Source organism: Patagioenas fasciata, chromosome 2 (genome assembly GCF_037038585.1).
Source record: "Patagioenas fasciata isolate bPatFas1 chromosome 2, bPatFas1.hap1, whole genome shotgun sequence".
NCBI lineage: Eukaryota > Metazoa > Chordata > Aves > Columbiformes > Columbidae > Patagioenas > Patagioenas fasciata.
Window position 1 is genome coordinate 133,907,035 of NC_092521.1, and position 17,609 is coordinate 133,924,643.

The window sequence follows — 17,609 nt, forward strand, 5'->3', positions numbered from 1 at the left end:
GTAGTAGCAGCAGATCCTGCTCCCCTTCATGTGTTTCCAGAAAAGGGAAATGAAACACAGAAGATAATAGTGACAGAAGGCATGCATGCAAGGGAACGGATGTGTTGTATATAATACTAATAATTGGTATTAATATGACATTACCTCTTTTCAGGTTGTTTCAATAGTGAGATATTTAAGTGACAATGTCAACATATTGACAATGTGATAAATATTACATGCATCCTATCCTGAGAAGAATCAGCAAAATGTTGTGCAACTTTTTTCTTTTTCTCTTTCTCGCATTTTTTTCTTTCTTTGTTCTCCTTCCTTCCTCCTCTTACTCCTCACTTGCAACATTAAGCAGTTTGGTTGTTTTACACTTGTTTTATCTTTCTACTTTGGATGTGTGTGTGTTTTAAATGGGTAGCTCCCATTTTATGCCACACTTGAATTACACAAAGGAAAGAAACTGTCCTACTTAAATGAACACTAAGGGATTTTGCAAGGCAAGTATTTGCAAGAGGGATATGTCAAATTAAATAAAGCCCATTGTTAAACGTTTTTATTCTGGTATAGTTTCAGTTCTGAAGAGAGTCTAAATTTAGACTCTGAGCACTAGGTATGGCATCATGTGGCATATCAAGTCCTTCATTTGGAAAAAAAACATTTACATTGAGGAATAGGCCTAAAGATCTCTTAGAAAAATCCTGAGTGCTTTGTTTCTATCCTCCAAGAAATTTTTTGTGTTGTTATTGTGTTTTTTTCAAGGTGGTCACCTTTAGAGGATGGGGAACGATATGCCAAATGATGCCTTTAAGTCAAGCAGCTTTTCCTGGTGTAGCCTGGTAATGATGCAAAACCAGGTGAAGTTCGTATACAACTTGCTCAAGCAAGGACAAGGGTGGCTTGGGCTTGAGATACCTGCAATAGTCATGTGGTGGAGTTTCACCCCGTGTCTCTTGATGCTTAGGCCCAGTGGTGAACCAAGACTGAGAACTCTGTAAGTTGCTTGCATTAAAGGGTGGAATCCACGTGGACCATAATATTTTAGGCAAGCCACCTGTTTACATAGAAACCAGCAGCTCTTCCTCAAAAGCCAAATAAAAAAAACCAGGAGAGGACATCTTCATTCTCAACTGCAAACTTGCTTCAATCAGCATTCAGTCAGAAAACCTGCTTTTATTAATGCCACATCTCCCAAGACTTGCTCGAACAATGTCCATTTTTTCTTACTTTTCCTCCAGCTTTTATCACACGTGCCCTTCACTGAAAAATACATGGTGAGAACCCCTCCCTTCCTAACTCTATAGCCACTGCTTGATTATACCTTTGTGTTGCAAGGCTGTCTCAGACTTGAGGGAGATCATACTCCTCTTGGAGCACCCTGTAGCAGGGGTGACATCACAGCTTCATTTTGGAGTGTGAAATGTAGGCACAAAACTGCAGTACACCTTGTCAGCATCTGTGGACCCAAGGGCAGAGAGAAAGTGTCTTGTCTCCAAAGCTGCTGTGCCTCGTTTGGGTGGGCTACCTGGGCAGTGAAGGGGCTACGGGGTCAGGAGGGACCCTTGAAGCTGTGTAGGAGGATGGAGTCTATTTCTGAGCTGCTCTTACAGACAATCTACATATCATTAAAACTCCCGTGCCATCTGAATGCATAACAGTACTTTATCAACTGAAACTTCTTTATTTAATCAGTTGATTTAATTATGAGCTAGTTAATTGAAAAATTCATGGTATAAGTTCTGAAGGTCAAAATATTCAGAAGTTCAAAGAAGACTGGAGCATTTGTTTTACTCAAGCTGTGACATGCAGAGCTGAGTTACAGAAATCTGCACTGATTCAAACTGGCAAACTGATCTTGGGACTAAACAACTGAATTACCAAACAAGAAGACAATTCACTTCCATTCATGAGGTGTGAATTTATCTAATGCCAGCTGTGGTTAGTCTTTGATTGATTTATCTGTATGTTGTGGTTTCCAGAGGATCCAAGTAGTAACTACTCTTGTAGAAATGCCTTTAGCACCATTCTGTCAACCCCTTTAGCCCTCTCAGGGACAAGTCTGTGTCTGTGCGATGTGCCAGATTGATTGACTGCGGTTTGACCTGGATGGGAAAGACATGCCAAGGGCAACAAGAGCACTAGATTCCCACTTCTGGGTCACTGTGTTTCACAGCTGCATGACAGGCTTTTTCAGAAGTTGCAGAGGCCATGTGAAATATCTGGTCTATAATCTGCAAATAATCTGGATTTATGAATTCTTAGGTGTTACAAACTTTGATTTCCCTCCCAAAGTAGCACAACAGAGCCATGGACCACTAAGAACTTGCTTGCGATCCCTATTTTAGGCTGAAAGTCGTATAAATATCAGCTGAGATATTTACATCCCTATAGAAGATTAAACAGCAAAAACTAGCCCAAAATCAGTGAGCTTTGGACAGGTAAGGATGTGTGAAAACCCTACAGCCTTAGTGCTGTGACAGAAGTGTGAGTCTTCTGTGTGTTACCTTTTCTCCAAAAAGTATGATCAGAGCAGGTCGAGGACATGGATCATTGTGTTAACACCTCTGTCACATTCTGCCCAGAACTCAGGTACACAGAGGCTGCAATATTCCCTCTTACAGGAATACCCTGTGTGTTGGCAAACTCTGGGCTACTTCAGGCTTCATGTTTTCGTCCCTTCACTACAGAATTTTGCCATTCCTATCTCAGCAGGAGGACAGCACCAGCCTGGGTTTTGTCAGCCTGTATATTTATCTGCCCTAAACAACACGCTCTTAAAGATTAAAAAACCACCACCAACAACAAAACAAAACAAATAAAACATTACGTTTCTGGCCCTTATGGCTGCAATATACTTTGAAAGAAGTACAATAATTTTAATATTTTTTTCCTGAATCTGCAAGTAGCCGTAATTATTAGCTCTTAGGGACTCAGTTTCCCTCAGACATTCAGTGATGGCAAAGTATCATCTTAAAAGGTGGTTATGTCTGTCTGTCTGTCTGTCAATGTTAACTATTCAATTATTGGATATTTTAATGAGAAGAAGCCAGGAGTAGAAGACAAGCTAGAATAAGACTAAAAAATGCAGGGGAGAAAAAATGAAAACAACAACAGTAAAACAAAAGAGAGGGAGAGAAAAAAAACAAAAGAGGAGGAGGGTAAACTGAACAAAGGACAAAGCACATGAAAAACAAAAAGGACGAAAACTCACATACATATATAGATGGGTGAATTGCTCTTGAGGGATGCTGCCTATAAGAAGAATGAAATGAATAAATAATAGCCATAAAGGCATTTAATACTGTTAAAAGTACTGTCTGGGAGATTGTCCATTCCAAATCCTCTCCCTGGCAATTTTCTGCACTTCAGACACTTTCCCCCTAATGGTGCTTACTGGAAGACCTGTTTTTTCTCTCACTAACCTGCACTCTCCTAGGCACGCCTGAAGGATGTACTGAGAAATGGGGGCCTGCACGAGTGGTCCAGAGACCAGTTTTGTAAGCTGTAAAGTGTAATCCTATACTACAGGGCAGCTCTGAGAGGTTTTTCTCTCCTTGGTTATACAGTTAGAAAGTTGTCATGATGCTTCCACAAGGCCAATGGGACTTGAGTAGGAACAGTCCAGTTCCCATGAAAAACTTACATCCTGGGTCCAGCTATCACTTTTGGGGATCGCTCTGCCCTTACCCAAACTCTTTGCAGGGCTTTCAAACTCCTCCCTTAGGAGCTGTAAGCATGAGTTGGAGATATTTCTTTAACATTCCTGCTGGGGGGTTATTGGCAATCTGCATGCATCTTTCAGCAAGGCCCCTTGGGCATTTTATTAACCCAGGGTGAAGCACATGCACCTTCAGAGAAGGTGTGCTGCTGAAACCAAGTCCCTGTGACACAGGAGATTTTGAGCTTCTGCGTAAAGCTTTGAAGAGTGTGTGGAGAACCAGTTTTTACACCCTTGTGTACAGCCCCAGCAGCAATGCTGTATGCACACAGGGGGAAGGCAAAAAGACCTTTGCTAACACTTGCCAGAGGGCAGGTAAACTGGTCACGCAATATTTAGTGATGATAGTGAGTTTGGCATGCGTGGTTCCTAATGTGAGCTTTGCGGGATCCTGTGACTAGTATATAAAGGTTTCTTTTGGCATTAATCCATGGAAAACCTCCCCTCAACATCAAAGGATGTTGCATTGAGCAGGCACTGTCTGCAGTTTTAAGAGATCACTCTAGCCCATCATCCATCACTGAAAATGGAAACCTTTGCTCTCTGCTATGGGATTTTTGACAACTGACCTAATGAGGCAGCAGAAAGAAAAGAACAAAATAACAGTAATACGATGAAACAGTTTTCACATTTTGCTCAGGTTTCTTGTCTCTCATTACAGGCATTTGTGAGAAGTGAAAAACACATGACAATTCAGAAGGCATTATTTGAAACAATATGTGAGTCTAGGTAATAATGTCTTGTATGCCCAAAAGCAAGAGAAATAATTGTTTTTCAATCTAATGTTGTATTTATCACTCCTGGGATGAAAATACAGCTAATACATATTTCACGTGTAAGTTCAAAATATTCATGTGCAACCAAGCAAAGGTTTATTTCTTACTCTCCATCTGTTTCTAGTGAGGTCACATTGTTTTTCTGCATTGTGTGGCTGCATTATCTTAATAAATGATTAGTTGTGAGATATTATTTCCCCTTAAAATGGGTGACAGCAAACCAAGTTTTTAATAAAGTGTTTTGAAAAAGCAACAGACTGAAAAAAACTGGGCAAGGGTTCAAATTGGTAATGAACTGAATATGCCTCAGATTATATTGATTTTGCAAGTAATAGGATGAAGCAACAATAGAAATTACTTCCGACTGAAATTCAGTGCTTTAAGGGTGAGAATGTTCCCCTCAAACTTCTGGGGACTGAATAAAATTGCTGTGTCTTTTTTTTAAACATATCTCTCACTTCAAATCTCAAAATGAAGGATGGTGGGCTAAGCTTTCTTGAAAGCAGACATGCCAATAAATATGTCGTAAAAGCTAAGATTTTTTGCAAGGTAAGTTTTATTTCTGGACTTCAGTTTATCCAGTACATGTAACATTTGCTGTAAGTAGGTCTGGCTTTGTATAATACAAGGATCACATTTAAACCTACATTTTTAAACTGGGATTCAGCTGTGTCAATCTAGATGAAGTTCATCATAGGACTAAATCTCTGTGCCCCATGCCGGCAATTTAAGACTCAATCTTAATATTTGTATGAAGTCTTTTTGTATCAAATGTATAAATAATTGATGTGTTGTGTGTGGAAACACTATCAGATTAATTCCTTTAATAATAAAAAAATCCATAGATAAATAGAGGTTGGTCAGCAAAATGACCTTTCATCTTTTTTTTTCTATGACCTTGAATTAAATCCAGCGTTGATCAGAATGACCATTAATCATTTTGATCGTATTGCTGAGAGAATTACCAAGTGAAGTCAGTTTAGTCATCTCGGTTTACTTTCTATAGGGAAGAGGCACTGGGTTTGTGTCACACAAACAACACAATAAGTCCATGATTGGTTTCTATAGGTCAAGGCTGATTTCTGTTTGTGAAGCAGCATGGACCTTGTCCATCTGTAGGTGCTCTTGAACCTACTGCAGATAAATAAAGGATTTCTTCCCCTAGCATGTTTTGTGACATAAATAGATTTTAAAATGTCTTACAGCTAAAGATGTGGAGAAAGGGTATGCTTGCAGGTCAAGTAGAGTAAATAAGACTGTCTCACAGGTTCCTCTGGAGTTTAAATATGTTTGTGTACCACAGGGAAGGAAAATACAGGTTTTATGCCTAACTCCATGGTTGCTGCTACTCAGCTGCTATCAACACAGTGTGAATGAAAACACAACTGGGGAGAAAATATTAAAAGACATTTAAAAACTTGTCAGACCAGTTATTAGGTTAAGTAACATTTGCTATAACCCCAGCTTCATGGATCAGCTTTCCTGATGAGATCACAGCAGGTTAATACGGGAGGCAGAATCTGAATCCGAGTCAGAAATCGAGAAGTGCATCATAACAGGAAAGATCAGAGAGTTTCTGACATAGGGAAACTGTATTTCACTTTTTCCATGCTGAGGACAATATTTTGACAGTACTACAGGGAATGAAAAGGATGACATGCACAGTTTCTCAAAGTCAGTATCTTGCTTCTTACATTATGTAAAAGATAAAAAACCTAAATGTGTTTCCAGGATCTCTCTTTTGGGGAATACACCTTACTGGTCTGAGTTAGAATGTGACACTGTCATGAAAGCCAAGTTCTCTTGCCTGAGAAAACTGCTGAATCAATACAAAGGAAAAGTGTGGGAACATATAGAAAAATCACGTATCTGTGGCAATAGTTATCACGAAACACAGACAGAAAAGCAGTTCTCTTATCACTGAGGTGCTTCCAGACTCCCTAATGAGAATATTATGGGATCTGTTTAATAGGCTTCATCTACAGGAGAAATGATCTGTGATATCTACCTGCTGACATCTCTCCTACCTTCTAGGCTGCATCCCCCCTTCCCACAGTTTCCAGGTGACATACCTTTCGGCTTGTGCTCCACATGATGCAGTAACATATCAGCCCTGCTAGAACAACATATACGGGGAGCTGGCTGGTATGATTCATCCTTAACCTGTCAAATTTCACTTATCTGAGTTGTCACCTTACGTTCCACCACCAACACATCTGCATGTTGTGCATTTGAATAGTGTTGGCCACCCACAACTTTAATGTGAGTAGAAAGTGGAGTTCTGTTGCGCTCCCATATAATATGGAAGGACTTCATGGACAAGTGTGCTGCCTACTCTAGGAAAGGACCCTAAAGATAAGCTTTTTGAGTGAGACACTGGTAGAATCTATCAAAAGTGTTTTCTAACCACTATCATACCTCTTATTTGCAAGAAATTTCTGTACTAATTGCAGGGTGTTTCTTTCCCCCGAACTATTGCCTGGCTATCTTAGCTTCCCACAGGCCTCTGAATTTTCTTTCTAGAAGCTTCTGAGAGCATTTCTGTCTTAGATTCTGATGTGTTCATCCCATCAGAAAATAATTTAATCTCATCATGCCTTGTGAGAATAGCTTTTCCTTTTCCCCTTTGTTTGCCATCCTACCTGTCACTGCAGCAACTTACATTTTATACCTGCTACAAATATCACTCAAACATACAGAGAGTGATGTAAGAAAAAAAAATTATGAATTCTGGCTGACAGCAAATTAATTAAAAGCCATCCCAAATAGCTGGGCACTGCCTGTGGTAGGGCTGCATCCTACCTTTGCCAGACCGGACACAACAGTGAGCCAAAACTCTGCAGCTATGTTGTGTCAGTGTAAGCAACTCCTCCTTTCTGAAGGCAAGCTGAAATGAAAGTGGCACACATGGATCAGTCAAAAGATATGACAGAGAGGGAAGAAAGGGACACAGGATTCACAAATGCAAGGAAAAGTTGGATAAGTCACCCTATAGCTCCACTCTGGGGAAAAGGATGCTTCACCTGCTTGTTGGGCAGCAATGGTGACCATCCAAAGACACAGTGCTGCAGATGGGCAGCCAGGCTCTTGGCTCCTGCTCATATGTGGGGCACTGGATCAAGGGCTTGTACCCTAAAAGAGTGTTCAAGGACCCCAAGAGGTACCCATGCCTGGAAGCTCCATAGATGTGGGCCCAGATTTGTTAGAGGTGAGGTGACAGCACTGAGCCAGTCTGTCCCCATCCTCTTCCTCATTATACATAAACACAAACAATCCAAATGCTCACAGGCTGGTACTCTGTCACAAACTCAACTGCATCTGATCTGGGTGTGCAGATTCATGTTGCTGTGGCTTTTCAACATGGGTTTATAGCGATCTGTTTCTTTTCGTGTGAGTGCCACGTGCATCATGCTGTGACATTTAGCATGTTTAGTTTTAATTCAGCATGGTGAAGCAAGCCAAATTAGTAACATGTTTTCTGGTAGCCATTTAATAACAGTCACAAATGGCCTAAGGAAATCTGCATTTATACTAAATACAATTTAACAGCTATGGATGTGTTCATCTACGCAGAAACTTCAAAGGAGGCATTTTCACAAATATGTGCTGCTTGTTGCCTTCCCAGTGGCATTCGTTACCATTTCCTACAATGCTTGGTTTAGGTTGTGTCTTCTCTTCATTGGCCAAATGAAGGGTCAGCCAGAGTGAAGGGCCACCCCTTCATTTTCTTCTTGCTGAAATTATTGGTCCAGGTCAATTTTATATTCCCATATTCCATTAACACAGAAATATGTTCTTAGAAATCATTAGCTGGTGCATTGCACTGCCTTTTATACACAGGGCTATTGTTTCGTCATTTGATATAAATTAGGAGACATTTCAAAAAGTGAAACCTAAACAATCATTTCAGTGCACTTTTCTCTGAGATTATTGTTTTAGCTAGATACATTATCTATATTTAAAATATATGAAATGGAGGTATACTTAATGTTCAAAGTGATATATGATAAAGATAGAAAAAGGTGAACTCTTGATATATTACAAGTCTTTCATGCCATGAAATAACTATTGCCTATTATTTTACTCCTGACATTTTTATTTTTAGGGGAATTTCAGTTGATTTGTATTGCTGACACCACTGATATGTTGTTTCCAGTGACCTTACATCCAAAATCAGTAGGGTGTGACATTTGATGGCCCAGATAAAAAACATTAATAGTGGAAGAGAGGGTTTATTTTCCTGGTCATAAATTAAGTTTAAATAACTCAGATTTTTTTAAAAAAACTCTTTAGTACTTTTTACTGTCTAGCCAATAAATGTACTTATTACTGACAGCTTAACTCACGTTTTCTTAGTGAAGCAGTTTACTCAGATACTTAGGTACAGCCTTGTCTTTCTTTCTGAGGCTGAGTTTGGTAGCAAGCACTGCTTCCCACAAACAAAAGGAGATGTCTCCCAGGTAGTAAACAGAAAGGAATATAGTGGCATTGTCTTCTGATTTTGCATACAGGTAAATAGATAGAAGAAAGAAAGCAACAACTTTTAGCATGATGTGCAAGAGTGAAGAATCAGGCTCAGAGAATTTTGCACAATCTCTGTTAAAATACAGAGACATATAAGTAGTAAATGCGTAGTATAAATATTAGTATGACCTAACTTGTAGTCTTATCACACTTGTTCATAGTCCTCCCTGTGTGAATTGTCCTGCAAATACTCTCTTCAGGCATTTTTTCATGAACTGAACTACAAACCATTCTGGTATATATTTCTCTAATTTGAAAATACTCAAAAAGTGATCTCCAGATGCAACTTGAAATGGAGAGAGAGAGAGAGAGAAAGAAATTAACTCACCAAAATTGTTACCATCAGTCCTTGGGACACAGAACATCTTTATGTAAAGGAGGAGTATGGCTGGTGCCTCAGCAAAACCTTAAAAATCTTGGAAAAAAACCTCCTCACCCCACTCTGATCTGCAATTAGGTGTAAGGGCCATGAAATGCAGGGAGGAGGGTATGATTTTACAGACTAACATTTATGAAAATTATAAACTGTTATTGGATTGTTTTAAGAACTTTGGTAACAGTGAAAAGAGAGTTATTGCCATATATAGGCTCTTAAAAGTCAGGATGGGTTCCTGCAATATGGGGTTGTACTCCGCGTTCCCTGCTGTCATTTTTTATTGCACAAGTCTGTTTAGGAGACCGTTGTGTCTCTTACGCACTGTCTGTGGATGGTGATGCAGCATCTGTTTGCATCACTGAGTCCTGGCAGCAAAGAAGGTTCATGAAACTTTTTTTGCTCTTCAGAAAGGTCTTCTTGGAGTTTCTGATGTAATCTTATTCACTGTAGCAAAAACAAGCTCTCTGTTATAGCGGAGGCTGTTCCTTTCCCAGGGAAGGAGAAGGGAGCAGATTAATTTACCTGGTTGAAGATGCTTCCCACTCTCTTTCTGTTGATCAAATGCCATCTGTAACTTGAGTGTAGGTGGAAAAGCACAAGAGAATTTTGGATACCAGTACGTGAGCTCTCGTTCCCTTGCAAAAAGTCTTATCACAGACAGCTTTATTTCATTTAACTTAAACCAGCTCAGATCTGGCCTCCCAGACCTTGTCTTTGGGTGGCATTTGCTTCCCCCGTCTTCCAACCACGATTCCTGTTGCAGCCAGGCAAGGCAGCATCCCTGCCACAGCCTGAATCTCGGATGCTTCAAGTAGCTTTCAGCACACCTGGCTGTGAAGAGAACTGCTGCTTCTGAATGGGAGGACAGCAGCTGACCAGAGTGAAAGGTTTTCCTTTTTGTGACCTCTGAGAAGAGTTCAAAACAGGTTTTGAGCCCAGGGTGTGAATTCATAGCTGGGGTGGAAAGTGCATACAACAGACCTTTCTGCACACAGCTTTGTGCTGTAACCCCTTCAATCTGTGTATTTCAGAGAAAGCCATCAGGTAATCACAGTACCAAAAAAACGTGCTGCATGGATGCATGATTGCTGAAAATGAGGTATTTAACTTTGTCTTGTGGTTTCTCAGTTTTTGAGATGAGCTCAATTCGTATTTCCTTCTGCAGCTAATGGGATTATTTCTTGAGAGTTTTATTTTGGAACCTTGATTTTTTTTAATACTTTAAACCAAGAATTGTGTAATCTTTTGATTTCAACATCAGATTCTTAAAGGAAAATATCTGAAATAGTATAAGCTGGTGGCGCTCAAGCTGTATAATAGCTGTTTGAGTGTACACATTTGCATGTCTTCTTTGACAGAAACTTTTTATACAAGTCAAAGCCTACTGATTCTAGCAGTCTACTGTAACTGACTTGCTGAAGAGAACCATGCCTTGAGAGTCCAAATATGGTTGGTACTTTTCAATACATTTCATATACAAAATTATCTGTAGAAGAATAATAAACCCGTTTCTTTTACAGGTCATTTTCCTAGACTCATATCCCGCTGCTAAGCTGGCACAGGAGCCGTGTATCAGCTGGCCAGTGAGAAAAAGGACATAATTTCAGATCATCCCATAACTTCTTCTTCAGAGAGCTATAGAAGTGGAAATGGCCTTCAGCTGGTCCAATGGGGGCAGGGGCACTGAGGCTTTTGTGTCCTTCAGCTAGACACTCCTCAGCAACTTCTCCTTGTGCAACTAACAGTGGAGCAGGAAGATCCCAAGGCAAATCTGCACCTCTTGCCCCAGGTTCTTCATCCTCCTCAGCAGGTATCTCTGCTCTCCATGTGGTTATGGGAAATGTAAGACACCTAATCCAGATGTCATGGTTGTATGGGTGTGTGAGGAGGGGGGCAGATTGCTAAGATTGGTATTTTTATTCCCTTCTGCCTACCTGCAGAGTAAAGCCTTTCACGAGCACACACCAGCCCAAAAGTGTGGTGTTATGCTTTCTTTCTCTTTCATGGTCCCTTGCTTGGAAAGCATGTGAGATTGTAGGGAATCCTAGGGTTGTCAGATCCATGTGGGGATTTCTGTGGAACTAGTGGGAAAGGGACCTCACAACTAGAACAGGACTTAAATGAAGTGATAGACTGGCTACAGAAACTGCTCTGCTTCTACTGAAGTCTCCAGCCTGTCTCAGAAGAATGGAGGCCATCGCGGGAAGAGAGATACCCTAGCCCTGGAGCATGACAGAGACCTCTTCTCTCAGATGTAGGGCAAAGCTCTCCTGCTACACAGTTGATCCAGCCCTGGGACACTTGCTGTGGCCTGAAGACACCCAGGCTACCCAAAACTGCCTGATAACAGCTGCTCTTCCTATTCTGGGATGCTTATGTCTGCTGCAAACGCAAATAGGAAGGTGAAGCAGAGGTCATGTTAGAAAATGGCATCACCAAGGTCCCTTAAAAGATGTATCCAGGTTCTGGCTTGCTTTGAAGAAGTCCTTTCAATATATCGCTTTCTCTTCAGCTGCTCTGGTGATCTTGGAGGGATTTTCCCAACAGCTGCACGTGTCGATTTTCCACAGTTCACAAGAGTTCACAAGTCTGTAAGTCAATATGCCAACCACTAATATATAGCGTGCTTTTATCATGAATTCATGAAGTATCACTGCAATTAAATTTCCCTGTTAATGACATGATTTATTAATGAAACAAGATTCATCTTGAAACTCTTGAAAAAGAAAATAGGGTTGATTCTCCCTCACAGTATCATAAGATTCACATTAGATACAGACTTTGAATGATATTTTAAAATACTGCCATGCCAAGGAATGTAGTGGGGAGAATGCTCTTTTGTGTCCTCATTTGCCCTTTTCCAGACAAGTCACACAAAGAAATAAGAGGAAGACAGATAAACAGCAAAACCAGTCCCCCCCTCCCAGCAACCTGAAAAAACCCAAAAGCAACGCATTCCAAATCCAAAATCTCCTGATAACAAAAAACATAGGTGTCTTACAAATGGTTTGTTTTGAGTCCTCTCAGTTAGAAAAAAGATAGCGCTGAGATGGAAAAGATTTTCCTGGTCAGATGGGAAGGCTCTTGGAGAAGGTGAAGGAATAGCTCTGCAGTGTATGCCGCAGAATCAGCACCTGCCTCATACAGTGTAAAAATGCATTGGTATGGGGATCGGGATGGTCTAGTGGTCTTTTCCATTCATTCACAATAGGTGCCAAAAAGACCTTGGTATAAATAATAACTAAGCCAATCAAACAAAAAAAATTCAAGTAGCTGCTGTCTCAGTGATATCTGTAAATCCAAAGAGTTTGCTTTACGTTAATAAACTCCACATGGCTACAGAAGTTCTCTGTCTATTTTCTATATATGCCATTGTTTTCATTTGTTGGGATTTTTTTTTTTATTAAATAAAATGCTTTAAATATTTCCTGTTGGAAGAGAACAACACTATGAGAGGTTCTGAAGTGATGTTCATAAGAACTGCGAACACTAATTGATTAACCAAGAGTTCTTGAAGACAATTATTTGATTAGGGTAATTTATAGAGATTGTATCTTTTGTCATCATTTGTCTTTGAAAATATAGAAGAAAACTGCTTCCAAATGCATGTAGCCACTGGCATGAGAGATGGTGTGCGCTACATCATCAGTTACAGCAGACTGCTCAATTTTGTACCTTTCCAGCTAGTCAAATATCCAATAACAACACAAACACACAAACACACACACACACGCACAAGCGCTCTAGTTCTTTGCGCTCCAAACTTTTCCAGCACGGGCTTAGAAAAATATTTGGGGTTGTTCACTGCTCTGCTCTCTGTAGCATAAACATTTATTTAAATGGGGCTGTCTTTTCAGTAATGAAGAATGAAGGAAAAACAATGGTCTGATTTTGACAAATTAACTTGTGATTTGGAGAGTCAGTGAAGCAGGGAAGAGACATTCCTAACTATACTAATTAAATGAGCTTGCAACATTTATTTTAATGCAATGGAACCATCCATATGAAGATGAACATTTTAATTTATTTTGTGGTGACATTATGAAAAATTTCTCCGCTGCAGATTATCTACAAAAACAAATCTCATCAGCATCTAGGTTTGTGCATGAAATTTACATCTCTCACATAAGTTTGACCTTCCCCAGTGAAAACAAATGGTATGTGCTAAGTTAAAAAGTTTCTGCAAAGGTTGTCTTCCCATTGATGCGGTGGTTTATGTTCAAATTACCTCTGTGAAAAACACATCCATTTTTCATGGTGCAGTGTAGATGAAAAGTTCTGAATCTGTTCTAAGGGGAATGCAAATATAGCTCATTAGTTCAAAGACATTTTTCATGAACGACTGCTGAGTATTTTCAGGCAGATGAGGATGTGCAGTTTCAGACAAGAATGAGCACCACATGTCCTACTAATTGTTTTTTTAAACTTGTTCCTTCTCTCTATGGCATTCAGTAAGTCTAGAAAGTGTGAAGATTCCTGGAGAAAAAAAAAAATCATATGTATCTTCACTTATAGCATATACTGGATCTTTTCAATATACTGTGCAGTATGAGGAAAAAAAATAGGAACATTAGCTTTCAGATGGGTAATATTGTTATATTCAGGCACATGACATTTCTCTCCTCAGAGTTTTTCCAGGTTTTAGTAATGAGTAGGAATATTATTTATGGAGTGCCATCAACAGAGAGAGTGTTGTCCTAAGGTTCATATCAGTGATGATGTTATGGAGCTGCTGTCAGTAGGAGCTGCAGGAGTTCATTGGATTTTGGTTTTTTAACTAGGTTGAGTAGCAGTAAGACATTTTCACCATTTAAAATTATTCTTAAAAAGATGCTTTATGCAGGATACTCCTCTCTTTTGCAGACCTCCCCAAGGTTTGCTTTCAAATGGTCTTGAAAGCAGGAGATTTGAGCAATAAGTCAGGCTTCCAACCTTCCCTCCATGAGCCTGAAAGCTAGAACAATCAAAAACAACAACAAAAAATAATGTTCTTCAGAAATTATCTGATTTCAAGGTAGGGTCACTCATAGTATACCATGTGTCTCTGAGTGGTGGTCCTCCATGTGCCACATGGGTGCCCACTGGCTCCTCCTCACCCCTGTGGTGGAGGAGGATGCTCCTTGGGTCTTTCTGTGGCCAGACCCACCTTAACAGCTCAGACAGGTCTTTTTACCCAGTCACCTGGCCCCAGGAGGTGAGCTGCCCCTGGTTGGAGGCTGGCAGGGGTTTTGGAATGACTGAAGTCACAGCTCCAGCTGAGCCAAAACTGGCCGGGCAACCTTTAGATGAGTTCCTCTTCACCTGGGAAACTCTTCAGCCCTTGGTCTCACCCTTGGACAGTGCACAAACCTACTCTGCTTTCCAAAATTTGTGGTGCTTAACAGACCATAGATATTTATCTTTCATCTTGGGCCTCTATCTGTTAGCTTTGGAGTGTGGGGTCAGCTTTTCAGGCTAATTTGAAAGAAAACCAAATCATTTGTCATGAGTTGGGGTTTCCTGCAGCTGATCATTCCTCTTCCTGCTGCCTCTTGCCTGACACCCACATACTCTTCTGCAGGTCTCTTCCCCACCAAGTGGCCTGTTGTGAATCCTTTCTCCCACCCATGAACTGTGGGCCACCTCTGGACTGAGCTGTGCAGATCTCCTGCCTGTGCACAGAAAAGCTTGAAATGCAATGAGGTCAGTCTTTCCCTCAGCTGAAACTGTGGGGGGATTTTGGACAGGAAAGAGGTTATTACTGAAGCTGAGTTGCAATTTAACTGTCACAATCATATTAACATCCTGAATCCAATGTTATGGGAGTTTTAATAACAGTCAAGTATGAAAACTTAAGCCAGTCAATGGCAAAAGTCCTGTTGTCCAACATCATAACTATGTTTTTTTTTACCATGAAAAGCAGTCTTATGTTACCTAAATGTTTGCTAGACACTTGCTCATTACCTTTTGTTCAAGACAAAAAACCACCAGGCACTGAATAACTAACACCACTGTCCTGTAAACTAGCTAATGTTTTGTTGACAGATGTCGTGCTACCATGTTGTCCTTGACTCAGGATGTCAGCTACTGCTTTTCTATTTAGGTCTTCCAGAATACTATTTTTTGGTGGCCAATTTTAGAAAGAGTTCTCTTATGATAATTGCAAGTGTTAAAGCTTCTTTACCAGAACAAAAATATCATCCCAGTCATGCACAGGAGGGTCATCTCCAGCACATACCACTGTCAGGACCACCGTAGCACTGTCATGGGAGGGGTGCTTTGCAGCCCCTCCTCATGCCAGCAAGCTTCTGTCTATATGGCCCATACAGAGCTAAAACTACCTGGGTTACTGAAACAAGGGACATGTCCATGTGCTCCAGAACAACAGAAGGGAAATAATTTTCTGCAGATTTCACAACATCTGCCCATAAAGGAAAAGAGCCATGGCCTGAAATCCAGCCTCCCCCCAGGTACCATGGCTGCAGGGCCACAGCACAGCCACGATTTTGCTTGTATCAAGGAAAGCTCCCACAAGAAAGTGATTCCTTATATTTCCTGAGGATAAAAGAAATTCCCTGGACAGCATAAACACACAGATTAAGATTCCCCTCAGCTCTTGGAAGGCTAGCATTAGTCCTGGAGCCCTGGCAAATGTAAGCTCCAGTGTGTGATTTACAGTGTTGAAGGAAAGTAGAAGCTTTATAGAAATTCAGAGGGACAACAGTCAGCATCCATGTTAAACATACACTGCAGCACTCAATAACTCTGCCTTTAAAATCATTGGGTAACAACTATACTCTGAAATAATGAAGCTACCTCATTGTGCATTGGCCCGAACAGAAGAGCTAGCTGAAGAAACAAACCTTCAAGACATCTGAAGCCACATAAAAATGCCAGTGCTTCTGTACAGAGAAAAGTACCTTTTTCCAGTGTGATGCAGTTCTTTGACTGAGGATGTTCAACTGATGCTGAAATTTGAAAATATTTTATCATGACCAAGACTTATGCATCTCTCCTAAAACAGTCAACAGCTGAGTTCCTGCTCACAAAACTGAAAATTCCAATCATGCTTATATTCAGCTAAAAATACCAGTGCACCGAGAAGGGTTCATAGTACGAAATTCATCCACAGAGGTACTTTTATGAAACTATGACTCCACCAACAATGAATCCGTCCCGTGCTTTTCAATATGCCATTTACAAGCAATAAAGGCTGCTGTCATGCTTCCCACAAGATCCCTGATGAGCGAAAAAGTTGATGCATTTATGCAAAAAAGCTAACACGTAGAGCTTCAAAAAGAAACTTTTGACGATTTGGTTTTGACTCCCAAGTAACACACAAAAAGTCATTGCTCTTTCGGAGCTCATGTATGTCTTGTGTTTCTCTTGAGGAATCATTTCTCTTCATTCGCCTTTTTACTCTGTTTAGGCAACCAGATTAATGTTGTGTGCCTGGACTGGGTGCTTTTCTGGCTTTCATGCTGTGGATCTAGCAGCTTGAATAATAGCAGGAATCCATCCAAATGGGGAGAGGCTTTATTTCTCGCCAATCTTCGCGAACCCTCTGGAAGCCACATTTCTTCCCCTTTTATTTGTCCCCTCTTCCCCTTTTCCTTCTGTGATTTCAATTACCCTTTAGCTAAGAAGCATCCAACAATATTACTGTCGCCTTCTGCCATCTATAAAGAGCAGTCAGTTGCTTTCGCTCTGATAAACATTTATGTTAGACTGAGGCAAACAAGGAGCAACCTAGTGAAGCTTTCTTGTGAGAGATTAATTTACGTGTGCTTCTTCCATAGGAGCCACAGCCCATTGTTCCTGTGGAAGATGCTAAACGGTCCCACATTGGTAGAGTGGGCTTAATGGTTCTCCAGGCATCCTCATTGATGACCGCTGGCAGGAGGCATAGCTGGCAAAGGAACAGTGTGATCAGGATGCTGGGGGTTGCCATCTGCTCCCAGCTGCCTCAGAAAACACTTCAGCCCACCCACGGCCATGCAAAGATCAGAAGAGTCCTGAGCTTTTGCTTGTGGTGACAAATCTCCAAAGACCTCCAGTTATAACCCTGGTGTTGCCAGTTCTAGCTTGCTTTCGACCTCAGGTGACCAGAGGCCATCTTCTGTGGAATTTGAGCTGGCTGTAAATCCCCATTCATTTGGAGATGCCAAACTGGGACAGCACTGGCTTCATGGCTGGCTAATAGAAAGCGGTGTCTCATCCTGGTGGATGGCTTAGGGATACTCCTGGG

The 17,609-nt window shown here is 40.8% G+C and overlaps 1 long non-coding RNA gene across 2 annotated transcripts in view; it reads left to right on the forward strand.

The window, feature by feature from the left end:
• The window catches only part of LOC136098625 (uncharacterized), a 31,762-nt gene extending 19,112 nt beyond the window's left edge, over nucleotides 1–12,650 (forward strand). For both annotated transcript variants that reach the window (XR_011737724.1, XR_011737725.1), the window contains one exon: nucleotides 10,903–12,650. This is a non-coding gene — a long non-coding RNA (uncharacterized lncRNA). The remainder of the gene's footprint in view (nucleotides 1–10,902) is intronic.
• Nucleotides 12,651–17,609: the final 4,959 nt, after the last annotated feature.